Raw genomic sequence first — 15,312 nt, 5'->3', positions numbered from 1 at the left:
GGGCCGGGCGGCAGCCGGCGGCCGGAGTGGAGGCGGAGAGGCGGCGCGGCGGAGGACGGGTGACGAGGCGCGACGCGGGGGGAGGCGCTCGGCCGGCGGGCGGCGCCGGCGGAGCGCTGCGGCGGCGGGGCAGGCGCGGGCCACGGAGCAGCGGATCAGCGGCGGACGACGGCGCGCGGGGCACGGCTCGGGCCCCGCGCGGGCGCAGGCGGGCCGGCCGTGGGCCTCACGGGCCGCGGCGGCGGGGAGGAGAGAGAGGAGGCGCGGGCGACACGTGGCGGTGGCGGATTCGTCAAGGACGGCGGCGCTGGACGTGTCCGGCGGCGGGCGGACATGTCCAGCGGGTGAGAGGGAGGATGATCTAGGGTTTGCCCGAAAAATTCGGGGAGAGAGGCCTTTTTATAGGTAGAGGGAGCTAGGAGAGTCCAAATAAGGAGCGGTTTTCGCCCACACGATCGTGATCGAACGACCAAGAGCATGGAGGGGAGTTAGATGGTTTTTGGGCCAGTTTTGAAGGGTGTTGGGCTGCAAAGAGAAAGGGGGTTTCGGGCTACGCGGTTAACCATTGGAGTATCAAACGACCTCCAAATGGCACGAAACTTGACAGGCGGTCTACCGGTGCTATACCAAGGCCGCTTGGTAAGACTCGGTCCATTCCAAGAATGTTTAACACCCGCTCACAACAAGAGACAAAAGGGGAACGCCGGAGGACATAGGAGTGCCGGATTGCAAAACGGACAATGGGGAAAATGCTCAGATGGATGAGACGAACACGTATGCAATGAAATGCACATGATGACATGATAAAATGCAACACGCAAGCAAATGTCATGGCAACAACGGCGAATAACTGGCAGACACCTGGCGCATCGAATCCGGGGCGTTACAACTATGCATTGTATGATGACTGTCCTAAAAGGTCCCTAGTCGAAAGGGCTGTGTGGACGCACAGCCGACTAGACTAGCATTTGACACGGTCGATGTCTTGGTCTCACTAGCCATGAAACATTGGATGCTAACCGGATAATATGGACTCGGAAGGATCTGGTCGGATTCAACATAGTCAGATCCAAGTCGAGATAAGGTCCGAGTAGCGATATGTCATCTGTGAGTCTCTAGTACAACATACGTTCTATGTCCTAAGACCTGAGCTGGCGCATGTACCCGGGATGGTGACAGACCTGCTTTGGGCCGACCAAACGCTACTCTGTAACTAGATAGTTACAAAGGTAGGTTTCAGACTTGTCTAGATCCATGCTATGAGACATAGTCGAGCAAGATGGGATTTGCCCCTCCGATTAGGAGAGATATACTCTGGGGCCCTCGTGTGATCCGACCAGGATAAGCATGGCCATGCGACAAGGATTATGAGATAATCCGGATAGTGGTCGGCATCACTGGAACGAGAAAGAGGTCGGGCTACCACAAGGATGACAGACTCGCCTTGAGCCCGACAACATATATCGTGTGGCAAAGTGAACAAAAGTATGATGTACAGGTTCGCCTAACCAGCTTCATGGTCTGCTTGGTGTTCGGCATGCCTTGCTAGAAGCCGCTACCAACCGTGCAGTTCGGAGGTGATCCGAACTGCGACCAAGCCGACTTGAACCTAAGGGGTCGCGCGCTTAAGGGAAGGAACCTACGAGGTCGGATCCGAGGACATTGGTCGGATGTGATCCGAGCTATATTTGGATTGTGACCGAGTAGACTAGTGGGCTTTAGGGTCCATGCGAGGCCCAAGTGTTGAGCCTGCAACGGACGCCTATATAAAGTGGAGGTGCGGCACACTCATGCGGTTGATCGCTTCGGCGCTGCGACTAGGGTTTGCATATGTTGCGAATAGCCACCTCCACTCGCCACCGGTTTTGTGATCGGACCTAGCAGTCCGCCGCACGACATTCCTCCTACATGCGCGGATACTGTTAGAGGCGGTGCACTTGCGCCGCTCCGACGAACCTGTACGAGGGATCCGACGACCGGGTGTTCGAGGGAAATCGGACAAAGGGGAGACGAACCACGCGGACGCGCTGCCCCAACTCTTCTTTTGCTGCACGGCACTGTGCGTCTAGTGGTAACGATCTGTGATCCACTCCCGTAGCATGTTCCTGGTTGTTCTGTGCGTAGGAAATTTTAATTTGCAGCCGACGCACCCTACTGTAGAACCCAACACTACCCATGTTTCTCTAGATTTTTTAGTATGCCGCACAGGGCGATAGGGTTGACACGGGCGACGCCCGCGGTGATCGCTGCGATTCGGGCGCCTGTGTCCGTCGTCCCTAGTGTGAGGCATGTCGGCGGGAGGTTCTGGGTTCTCGCGGGATCAGACGATGAGGATGAAGACGACGGGGATCACGCCGGAGACTCGTCGGAGGAGTACTTGTCGACGCCTTCGGATGTGATATGTGAGGCTTTCAATCCCAGGTATTCGGAGGAGGAAGTGGCGATGATTGTGGATGATGTCGTGCCGATTGATGATCCAGCGCGGCAAGGACTGTGCTCCAAGGACAAGGTGGAGGTGGTTCGCCGGATTATTCACCGGAGGACGGTGGCTTCTGCGATCCGGCCATGGAAAGGCCCTCTACCAAAGGTATGCATCAAACAAATCACGTTGTCAGATTTCTTCCTGCCGGATTCATGGACTCGTGTCATTAGTAAGAAGAAGAAGAGGAAGGTTAGGCCGGTGGCAGCGCCGCCGGCGCCGGTGATCAGCATGGCGGCTGAGATCCGGGCGGCCAGGGCGAGCCGTTTGAATCTTCTCTTGGGCCAACCTGGGCCTGTGGAAGAGCGGGCTAGCTCAGACTTCTTCATGCCTGGGTATGTGGCCCAGCATGGGGGTTCCGAGGAGTGGCCGATCGGACCTGCTGCTACTGGGTATGAGGCCTAGGTAGCACCGGTCCCGTCTCCTGTTCCCATCGCCGCATGCACATCGACAGATCGACGTGAGTGTGTTAGTTTTTTGCTGCTGCCGCTGCCTAGGGTTCTTCCACGTTGCGCCATTCCTGGCTTTCCTAAGTGTGGACCTGGTCGCGCCACTCGCATCCCGCCTCTCGCGGCCATGGCTGGGCATGGAGGTGGTCCGCTGGGACTGAAACCGTCGAGGGCAGCCGGGACCGTGCCTGCCGGCCATGGTGGCGCGCCTCCATCTGGCCAGAGGCCTCTGGTGGCCGCCGGTACTGCGGCAATTGGGCGTGGTGGTGCGGTTCCACCGAGGCAGAGGCCTTTGGGGACTGCGGGGGCGGCACCGGTTGGACGGGGTGCTGCTGCTCCGCCGGGTCTGCGACCTTCGGTGGCCGCTGGGGCCGCGCCGGCTGCTGCGGGTCGCGGCGCTGGCGCGATGGGGCCTAGGCCGTCGCCGCCCGGGGCGGCTGTGGTGGCGCAACGCAAGCAACCACAGGCACATGGGCAGCAGCCTCGGGGCGCGCCGGCTCCCCACGTCGCTGCTAGGCCGCCGCAGAAGCGAGTTGGACCGATGCCGACTCATGTTCCGCCGTAGCAAGTGGACGATGGTGGCGCGGGTCTTGCACAAGTACCAGTCAACCATGGTGGTAATGGACCACCTCGGGGACAGTGGGGTGACGATGGCATCAACGCTTATGGTGAGGGTCATCATCATGGTTCGTCCTCGTTGGGCGGCGAGCGTGGCTATGCTTGGCAGAGTGATGGAACAGCAGAAAGACCGTTTTATGGTCCTCCAGGAGGCTTTGTCGAGGGGGCATCTGGCCCAGATCACCGAAGAGAGGTGGCTACCGACGTCATCGTGGTGGTTGCGGTGGGAGAAACCGCTACCGCCAACATCCACCGTCGGTCGTTGTGGAACCGACGGCATCCTCGGAGGTGGCTGCTTCCGGATGATACGTCTCCAATGTATCTATAATTTTTGATTGTTCCATGCTATTATATTACCTGTTTTGGATGTTTATGGGCTTTACTATACACTTTTATATCATTTTCGAGACTAACCTATTAACCGGAGGCCCAGTCCAAATTGTTGTTTTTTTTGCCTAGTTCAGTGTTTCGTAGAAAAGTAATATCAAACGGGATCCAAATGGAATGAAACCTTCAGGAGAGATCTTGTTGGAACAAACGCAATCCAGGAGACTTGGAGTGGACGTCAAGAAGTAAACGAGGCGGCCACGAGGGTCCAGGGTGCACCCTAGGGGGGTGGGCGCGCACCCACCCTCATGGGCCCCTTGTGGCTCCCCTGACGAACTTCCTTCGCCTATATATACTTACGTATCCCGAAAACATCCAGGAGCACCACGAAACCCTATTTCCACCGCCGCAACCTTCTGTACCCATGAGATCCCATCTTGGAGCCTTTTCCGGCGCTCTGGCGAGGGGGAATCGATCACGAAGGGCTTCTACATCAACGCCAAAGCCTCTCCGATGAGTTGTGAGTAGTTTACCACAGACCTTTGGGTCCATAGTTATTAGCTAGATGGATTCTTCTATCTCTTTGAATCTCAATACAATGTTCTCCTCGATCTTCTTGGAGATCTATTCGATGTAACTCTTTTTGTGGTGTGTTTGTCGAGATTAGATGAATTGTGGGTTCATGATCAAGTTTATCTATGAGAAATATTTGAATCTCCTCTGAATTCTTTTATGTTTGATTGGTTATCTTTTCAAGTCTCTTCGAATTATCAGTTTGGTTTGGCCTACTAGATTGATCTTTCTTGCAATGGGAGAAGTGCGTAGCTTTGGGTTCAATCTTGTGGTGTCCTTTCCCAGTGACAGCAGGGGCAGCAAGGCACGTATTGTATTGTTGCCATCGAGGATAAAAAGATGGGCTTTATATCATATTGCTTTAGTTTATCCCTCTACATCATGTCATCTTGCCTAATGCCTTACTCTGTTCATCTGAACTTAATACGCTAGATGCATGCTGGATAGCGGTCGATGTGTGGAGTAATAGTAGTAGATGCAGAATCGTTTCGATCTACTTGTCGCGGATGTGATGCCTGTATACATGATCATGCCTAGATATTCTCATAACTATGCACTTTTCTATCAATTGCTCGACAGTAATTTGTTCACCCACCGCAATACTTGCTATCTTGAGCGAAGCCACTAGTGAAACCTATGGCCCCCGGGTCTATTTTCCATCATATAAGTTTCCAATCTACTCTATTTTGCAATCTTTACTTTCCAATCTATATCATAAAAATACCAAAAACATTTATCTTATCTTATTATCTCTATCAGATCTCACTTTTGCAAGTGACCGTGAAGGGATTGACAACCCCTTTATCGTGTTGGTTGCAGGGTTCTTGTTTTGTTTGTGTAGGTACGAGGGACATGCGAGAAGCCTTCTACTGGATTGATACCTTGGTTCTCAAAACTTAGGGAAATACTTACGCTACTTTGTTGCATCACCCTTTCCTCTTCAAAGAAAAACCAACACAGTGCTCAAGAGGTAGCAATAAGGATTTCTGGCGCCGTTGCCACGGAGGTCTTCGCACAAGTCAGGACATACCAAGTACCCATCACAAACTCTTCTCCCTCGCATTAGATTATTTGCCATTCGCTTCTCATTTTCCTCTCCCCCACTTCACCCTTGCCATTTTTTTCGCCCTCTCTTTCATGTTCGCCTCTTTTTCGCTTGCCTCTTGTGTGCTTGTGTGTTGGATTGCTTGTCACGATGGCTCAAGATAATACTAAATTGTGTGACTTTTCCAATACCAATAATAATGATTTCCTTAGCACTCCGATTTCCCCTCTTACTGATGTTGAATCTTGTGAAATCAATGCTACTTTGTTGAATCTTGTCATGAAAGATCAATTCTCCGGCCTTCCTAGTGAAGATGCCGCTACTCGTCTAAACAACTTTGTTGATTTGTGTGATATGCAAAAGAAGAAAGACATGGATAATGATATTGTTAAATTGAAGCTATTTCCGTTTTAGCTTAGAGATCGTGCTAAAACTTGGTTTTCGTCTTTGCCTAAAAATAGTATTGATTCATGGAATAAGTGCAAAGATGCTTTTATCTCTAAGTATTTTCCTCCATCTAAGATCATCTATCTTAGAAACGATATTATGAATTTTAAGCAACTTGATCATGAACATGTTGCATAATCTTGGGAGAGGATGAAATTAATGATTCGCAATTGCCCTACACATGGTTTAAATTTATGGATGATCATACAAAAAAATTATGCCGGATTGAATTTTGCTTCTAGAAATCTTTTAGATTCGGCCGCGGGAGGCACTTTTATGGAAATAACTTCAGTAGAAGCTACTAAACTCCTAGATAATATTATGGTTAATTATTCTCATTGGCACACCGAAAGATCTACTAGTAAAAAAGTTCATGCGATAGAAGAGATTAATATTTTGAGTGGAAAGATGGATGAACTTATGAAATTGTTTGCTAATAAGAGTGCTCCTATTGATCCTAGTGATATGCCTTTGTCTACTTTGATTGAGAATAATAATGAACCTATGGATGTGAATTTTGTTGGTAGGAATAATTTTGGTAAGAATGCTTACAGAGGAAACTTTAATCCTAGGTCGTTTCCTAGTAATTCTCTAATAATTATGGTAATTCCTAAAACAACTCTTATGGAAATTTTAATAAGATGCCCTCTGATTTTGAGATTAGTGTTAAAGAATTTATGATCTCTCAAAAGAATTTCAATGCTTTGCTTGAAGAAAAATTGCCTAAGATTGATGAATTGGCTAGGAACGTGGATAGAATTTCTCTTGATGTTGATTCTTTGAAGCTTAGATCTATTCCACCTAAGCATGATATCAATGAGTCTCTCAAAGCCATGAGAATTTCCATTGATGAGTGCAAAGAAAGAACCGCTAGGATGCATGCTAAGAAAGATTGCTTTGTAAGAGCGCGTTCTTCTAGTTTTCATGATAATAATGATGAAGATCTAAAAGTGATTGATGTGTCTCCTATTAAATCTTTGTTTTGCAATATGAATCTTGATAATGATGGGACTGGAGATGAGTCAACTTTAGTTAAAAGGCGTCCCAATGATTCATAGTTTTTAGATCTTGATGCAAAATTTGGTAAAAGTGGGATTGGAGAGGTCAAAACTTTACATAGCAATGAACCCAATATTTTGGATCTCAAGGAATTTAATTATGATAATTGCTCTTTAGTAGATTGTATTTCCTTGTTGCAATCCGTGTTGAATTCTCCTCATGCTTATAGTCAAAATAAAGCTTTTACCCAACACATCGTTGATGCTTTAATGCAATCTTATGAAGAAAAACTTGAATTGGAAGTTTTTATCCCTAGAAAACTTTATGATGAGTGGGAACCTACTATTAAAATTAAAATTAAAGATCATGAATGCTATGATTTGTGTGATTTTGTTGCTAGTGTTTCCACGATTCCAAAAACTTTATGTGATGTGCTAGGTTTTCGTGAATTTGATGATTGCTCTTTAAACTTGCACCTTGCGGATTCCACTATCAAGAAACCTATGGGAAGGATTAATGATGTTCTTATTGTTGCAAATAGGAATTATGTGCCCATAGATTTTATTGTTCTTGATATAGATTGCAATCTTTCATGTCCTATTATACTTGGTAGACCTTTCCTTAGAACGATTGGTGCTATTATTGATATGAAGGAAGGAAATATTATATTCCAATTTCCATTAAGGAAAGGCATGGAACACTTTCCTAGAAATAAAATCAAATTACCTTATGAATCTATTATGAGAGCCACTTATGATTTGAATACCAAAGGTGGCAATACTTAGATCTATTCTCACTTTTATGCCTAGCTAGGGGCGTTAAACGATAGTGCTTGTTGGGGGGCAACCCAATTTTATTTTTGTTCCTTGCTTTTTGTTCCTGTTTAGTAATAAATAATTCATCTATACTCTGTTTAGATGTGACTTTATGTTTTAATTAGTGTTTGTGCCAAGTGGAACCTATAGGATCATCTTGGGTGATAGTTGATTTGATCTTGCTGAAAAACAGAAACTTTTGCACGCACGAGAATAATTTTAATAAATCACAGGAACGTGATTTTTAGTTGATTCTTTTTGCAGTAGATCAACAGACAAATTTCCTAGGAGTTCCTGTTTTGGTAGGATTTTTAGAGTTCCATAAATATTATAAAGTTACAGATTACTCCAGACTTTTCTGTTTTTGACAGATTCTGTTTTGCGTGTGTTGTTTGCTTATTTTGATGAATCTATGGCTAGTATCGGGAGGTATGAACCATAGAGAAGTTGGAATATAGTAGGATTAACACCAATATAAATAAAGAATTAGTTAATTACAGTACCTTAAGTGGTGGTTTTTCTTTCTTTCACTAACGGAGCTTATGAGATTTTCTGTTGAGTTTTGTGTTGTGAAGTTTTCAAGTTTTGTGTAAATATTTGATGGACTATGGAATAAGGAGTGGCAAGAGCCTAAGCTTCGGGATGCCCATGGCACCCCAAGGTAAATTCAAGGACACAAAAATTCTAAGCTTGGGGATGCCCCGGAAGGCATCCCCTCTTTCGTCTTCGTCTATCAGTAACTTTACTTGGAGCTATATTTTTATTCACCACATGATATGTGTTTTGCTTGGAGCGTCTTGTATGATATGAGTCTTTGCTTTTTAGTTTACCACAATCATCCTTGCTGTAAACACCTTTTGGGAGATACACACATGATTCGGAATTTTTTAGAATACTCTATGTGCTTCACTTATATCTTTTGAGCTAGACAATTTTGCTCTAGTGCTTCACTTATATCTTTTTAGAGCACGACGGTGGTTTTATTTTGTAAAAATTATTGATATCTCATGCTTCACTTATATTATTTTGAGAGTCTTTTAGAACAGCATGGTATTTGCTTTGGTTATAAATTTTGTCCAAATATGATGGGCTTCCAAGTTGGGTATAATAAAAACTATCGTATAGAGTGCATTGAATGCTATGATCAATTTGATGCTTGATGATTGTTTTGAGATATGAGGTTGGTAATATTAGAGTCATGCTAGTTGGGTAGTTGTGAATTTGAGGAATACTTGTGTTAAAGTAGGCAAGTCCCATAGCATGCACATATGGTAAAAGTTGTGTAACAAATTTGTAGCATGGGGTGCTCTTTTGATTGCCTTCCTTATGAGTAGAGGTCGGGATCGCGCGATGGTTAACTCATACCAACCCTTCCCCTAGGAGCATGCGTAGTAGTACTTTGCTTCGAGGGCTAATAAAAACTTTTGCAATAAGTATATGAGTTCTTTATGACTAATGTGAGTCCATGGATTATACACACTCTTATCCTTCCATCATTAATAGCCTCTACGGTACCATGCATTGCCCGTTCTCACCTTGAGAGTTGGTGCAAACTTCGCCGGTGCATCCAAACCCCGTGATACGATACGCTCTATCACACATAAACCTCCTTATATCTTCCTCAAAACAGCCACCATACCTACCTATTATGGCATTTCCATAGCCATTCCGAGATATATTTCCATGCAACTTTCCACCGTTTCATTTATTATGACACGTTTCATCATTGTCATATTGCCTTGCATGATCATGTAGTTGACATCGTATTTGTGGCAAAGCCACCATGCATAATTTTTCATACATGTCACTCTTGATTCATTGCCCATCCCGGTACACTGCCGGAGGCACTCATATAGAGTCATATCTTGTTCTAGTATCGAGTTGTAATCGATGAGTTGTAAGTAAATAGAAGTGTGATGATCATCATTGTTAGAGCATTGTCCCTTGAAAAGAAAGGCCAAAAAAAGGGAAAGGCCAAAAAAAGAGAAAGGCCAAATAAAAAAAAGGAAGGCCCCCCAAAAAGGGGGACAATGCTACTATCCTTTTCCACACTTGTGCTTCAAAGTAGCACCATGATCTTTATGATAGAGAGTCTCTTATTTTGTCACTTTCATATACTAGTGGGAATTTTTCATTATAGAACTTGGCATGTATATTCCAACGATGGGCTTCCTCAAAATGCCCTAGGTCTTCATGAGCAAGCAAGTTGGATGCACACCCACTTAGTTTCCATCATAACTATGCACTTTTCTATCAATTGCTCGACAATAATTTGTTCACCCACCGTAATACTTATGCTATCTTGAGAGAAGCCACTAGTAAAACCTATGGCCCTCGGGTCTATTTTCCATCATATAAGTTTCCAATCTACTCTATTTTGCAATCTTTACTTTCCAATCTATATCATAAAAATACCAAAAATATTTATCTTATCTTATTATCTCTATCAGATCTCACTTTTGCAAGTGACCATGAAGGGATTCACAACCCCTTTATCGTGTTGGTTGCGATGTTCTTGTTTTGTTTGTGTATGTACGAGGGACTTGCGAGAAGCCTCCTACTGGATTGATACCTTGGTTCTCAAAACTAAGGGAAATACTTACGCTACTTTGCTGCATCATCCTTTCCTCTTCAAGGGAAAACCAGCGCAGTGCTCAAGAGGTAGCACCGGACAAACGTCAAAATTGTCCGGTCAGGCTATGGAGGTGGTGACGGCGCTGGCTAATGCTGAGATCCCTGAGACTGGGCCATTGGTGTTGGTGCTTTAGGTGTCGTTGACAAGGCAGATGGTGAGAAAGCTTCCAAGTGGGCTCGGAAAAAGGAGAAGATGTTGTGTTATCATTGTGGTGAGAGGGGTCACTTTATTGCTAAATGTGTGACTGAGTTATGTGATACTTGCCTCAAGCCAGCGCATGACACGGGAGAGTGCCCAATACTGCGTGATCCAATGCCGAGTATTACTATTTATGGAGTCTATTGTGCCGAGCTGGTGTTCTTTGAGTCTCCTTGTGCGAGGGAGGTTCCATAGGAGTCCCAGAGCATGACTATGGGGATTGTTAAAGTCACAAAAGGTGATGTGTCTGAGGCTCAGATTATGCAGAGGCTTAGGGACTTGGCTCCAGGTGATTTTCAGTGGGAGCTTATTCGACTCGAGGCCAACATGTATAAGGTTGACTTCCCTACTATAGAGGACTTGGAGCGTCTTCTCAGTTTTGGGTTGTGCAGAGTTCCTGGAACAGAGTGCATTCTTGAGTTTTACGAGTGGAAGAAGGTTGAGCCACAGGGCAAGCCTCTCATTCAGGTCTGGTTGCGTTTTTCGGGGGCTCCATCGAAGTTGATTTAGGACGCTCGGGTTGCTGCAAGCTTGAGGATTCTGGTCGGGAAAACTGAGAGGGTGGACATGGCCTTTACCCGAGCTAACAGGGTGGCCCGACTACTAGTGAGTGTCCTGGACATCGAGTTTGTACCTGACGTGGTCAAGTGGACGCATAAGGGCATCGTTTACAACCTTGACATTGAGTTTGAGGACTCCGATTTTTTCGCTGAGGCTCTGGCAGGGACTGATGTGGATATGCATGATAAGAATGATGGATCGGGTAATTCGGAGGCGCGAGGGGAGGATGTTGGGCGTGAGTTGCCCAATGGCCCGGGTTCCGACCCATAGACGCCCGGGAATGGGGCTGCACCTTCCACTTCGGTGCCTATGAGTACTTTGAGATTTGGTTCTTTTCAGCCAACTTCCACTCCTCCTAGGTTGTGGGGCAATAGGGTGGAGTCTGAGGATGTGCTAGAACGCACGCTCCCTCCCTTGGACTTTGCAGAGGCAGATGGCTCTCTGGATGAGTGCTTGGAGGTGACTGTCACTGTGATGACTTCGACCGAGGGGAGGGATGATCTTGGACAGGTGGCCCCCCGTACTCCCACCCCTGCTGCCGTTTTGCCGCATGGGAGGACTCAGACGAGACTGACCGTAGAGGTGGCTGTGTCACTGATCGGTAACGGGACCGGTTTGGGAGGGGGACCCGGGCAGGTGGCATCGGCTCCCTCTCCTCCTGCCTGAGCCTGCGGCGTCGACCGCTCCCCAGCTGATGCTGACAGGCTTGGCCATGGCGCCCTCCGGCCTGAGGGTCGGGTCGGGTGGGGAGTGGGGGCAGGTGTCCCCTGCCTTCGCTTCTCCTTGCGGGACTCCGGGTTGGGAGCGTGGTCGGGTGGCCTAGCACTCACTAACCCCGCACTTGCCAGTGGATCTTGGTGACTCTGTGGGTGTAGCAGCCTAGCCGTGCGTTGGGGTGGGGCAGGAGGCCTTATCCCAAATGGGGCGACTCGGGATGAGGTCATCTCTTTTGGAGGTATTCCGGATCCTGTGTCTGAGGGGAGACGGATGAGCTACCGCCTCCAGGACCAGCCGGATGTTGATGATATGCAGCTGAGGTGCGCCATGCGGGCGGCCAAGCTTCATGACATTGAGGTCACTACTGGTATGTCGGTCAAAACTTCCAATTCCATTATGTACTTTTCAAATGATGAGATTATTCACAATGCAAATCAGTTAGGAGTTCCACTATGGTAGTAATGATAGTGAAATCTCTAAATCCGTTAATGATATCCTGGACCTTGAAGCAGAACGTGCTTTAGAGTTGATTCGCAACTTAGCAGCGGTCAAACCTATGAACGATTCTGACATAGATGCTTTGGGAGTCAGGGTGCTAGATACTTTCTGTTCGGATCTTGCCCCATCCCTCCGTGAGACAGAGGAGGATGACGGTTCTATGCCCCTAGGGGATGTTGCCCCGGTCGAGGATAAGGTTGTTAGATCCACGGAGCCTGGTTGTGAGGACCGGATAGAGGATCAGAACAAGCCTAAATGAAAGTGGAGGCGAAAGATTTATCCAGCATCTGCGGTGCATAGAAGTGCTAGGATTCGTACTACTAAAAAAATTCCATGATGAATTATGAGAGGCATCTTTTGGAATAGCAGAGGTCTGACTGACTTGGCTAAAAGAAGGTTTCTAGCACATGCTTCCATTGAGCACTGGTTTGATTTTATCGCCCTCTCTGAAACAGGAAGGGACAATTTCTCTCCTCAGTTTCTAAACACTTTAGCGGGAGGTGTCGATTTTGATTGGCATTGCCTTCCCCCAAGAGGAAGGTCAGGGGGGTCTTACTTGGGGTTAGATGTGAGATGTTGGAAGTCCGAAGTGTGGTTATGGGTGATTTCGCCGTCAAATTTCGGGTTAGATCCAAGGTCGATGGCTTTAATTGGGCACTGGTAGCGGTATATGGGGCCGCGCAGCCGGAACTCAAACCAGACTTTTTGGTGGATCTCGTCCGTATTTGCGGGTCTGAGCAGCTTCCAATCTTGGTTGGGGTGACTTTAATACTATTAGAAGGAGAGAAGAAAAGAACAATGATAATTTTGACGCAAGTTGGTCATTCATGTTTAATACCATTATTGAAAGCTTGGATCTCAGAGAGATAGAGCTTTCGGGTAGAAAATTCACTTGGGCTAATACCTTGCAAAACCCGACGTATGAGAAGCTGGATTGAGTCCTAGCAAGCGTCGACTGGGAACAGAAATTCCCTCTGGTAACAGTCTAAGCGTTATCTCGTGGAATCTCTGACCACACCCCTTTGCTGGTTGACTCTGGTGAGGCAACACACGTGGGTAATAAAAATACCTTTTCTTTTGAATTAGCGTGGTTTGAAATAGAAGGTTTCCTAGATCTGATAGCCAGGGAATGGGCGAAAGATGCAGGGGGGTCTTCTATTGAGAGATGGTAGAATAAGATTAGGCACTTGAGAAGTTTCTTACGAGGGTGGGGCTAAGCATCTCAGTGGGATTTATAAGGTTGAAAAGGAAAGGCTCCTTACACTTATTCAGTCCCTAGATTTAAAAACCGAGTCCACAATTTTAGAAACCTCGGAGCTTCATGCTAAAGTACACACATAGATGAGATTGAAAGAACTCCTGCGAGAAGAGGAATTGAAGTGGGCATTGCGAGCTAAGGTTCGCAAAGTTGTCCAAGGGGACGCCAACACTCAATTCTTTCATATGATCGCCAATGGCAAGCATAGAAAGAAAATAATCTTTCAGCTTGAGCAGGACGTGGGGACGATTTTAGGACAGGAAAACCTAAAATTATACATACCCAATTACTACAAGCAGCTATTTGGGCCTCCAGAGGATAATTTTGTGTCCTTGGACGAGTCTAGGATTGAGGATGTTCCTTAACTGGCTGCAGATGAGAACAATGTATTAACCGCCCCATTTTCGGAGAAAGAGGTGTTTGAAGCTATTTCACAGATGAAGAATAATAAAGCTCCGGGGCCGGATGGATTTCCGGCGGAGTTTTATAAAAGATGCTGACACATAATTAAAGGGGATTTGTTACCGATGTTCCATGATCTATTTTCTGGACAGCTTCAGTTGTTTCATCTGAATTTTGGAACAATAACTTTGCTTCCGAAGAAAACTGAGGCTGTGAGAATTGAGCAGTTCAGGCCTATCTGTCTTCTTAACGTTAGTTTCAAAAATTTTACCAAGGTTGGGACTAATAGACTCACACATATTGCGCACTCTATGGTGCATCCGACCCAAACTTCTTTCATGTCGGACAGAAAAAACCTAGAAGAGGTTGTGGTCCTTCATGAAATGCTTCATGAAATCCATACGAAAAAACTAGACGGGGTTGTTTTCAAAGTGGATTTCGAAAAAGCATACGATAAAGTCAAATGGCCATTTCTGCAACAGGCCTTGCGCATGAAAGGTTTTGATCAGGCCTGGAGACACCATGTTGAATCTTTCATGCAAAAAGGGAGTGTTAGAATCAAAGTGAGTGACGACATAGGTCACTACTTCCAAACACATAAGGGCCTGAGACAAGGAGATCCAATGTCACCTATTCTGTTCAACATTTTAGTCGACATGTTGACAATTCTAATAGGAAGGGCAAAGGATGTTGGTCAAGTAGGTGGCCTGATACCTCATCTAGTTGCTGGAGGGGTGTCTATCCTACTGTACGCCGATGATACTATATTCTTCATGGATCATGACTTGGCAAAAGCGAGAAACATGAAGCTGGTGCTATGCTTATTCGAACAATTGACCGGGTTAAAGATTAACTTACATAAAAGCGAATTGTTCTGCTTTGGAAGAGCCAAAGAGGAACAAGAGGCGTACAAGCAATTGTTCGGGTGTGAACTGGGGGCTTTACCTTTCACGTATTTGGGTATACCAATTCACCATCATAAGCTAAAAAAATAGAGAGTGGAAGTGTATTGAGGATCGATTTGAAAAGAAACTGAGTTGCTGGAAGGGCAAGCTGATGTCGTATGGGGGCCGATTAATTCTCATTAATTCGGTACTCACGAGCATGCCTATGTTTCTCTTGTCTTTTTTCGAGGTACCAGTTGGAGTTCAGAAAAGACTGGATTTCTATCGATCCCACTTCTTCTGGCAGAGTGATGACCTGAAAAGAAAGTATAGACTCGCTAAATGGGATATTATTTGTCGACCGAAAGACCAAGGGGGTCTAGGTATCGAATATCTTGAGGTTAAGA

This window comes from Triticum dicoccoides, chromosome 7B (assembly GCF_002162155.2).
Source record: "Triticum dicoccoides isolate Atlit2015 ecotype Zavitan chromosome 7B, WEW_v2.0, whole genome shotgun sequence".
Classification (NCBI taxonomy): Eukaryota; Viridiplantae; Streptophyta; class Magnoliopsida; order Poales; family Poaceae; genus Triticum; species Triticum dicoccoides.
Note: the sequence above shows the minus strand (reverse complement) of the source record.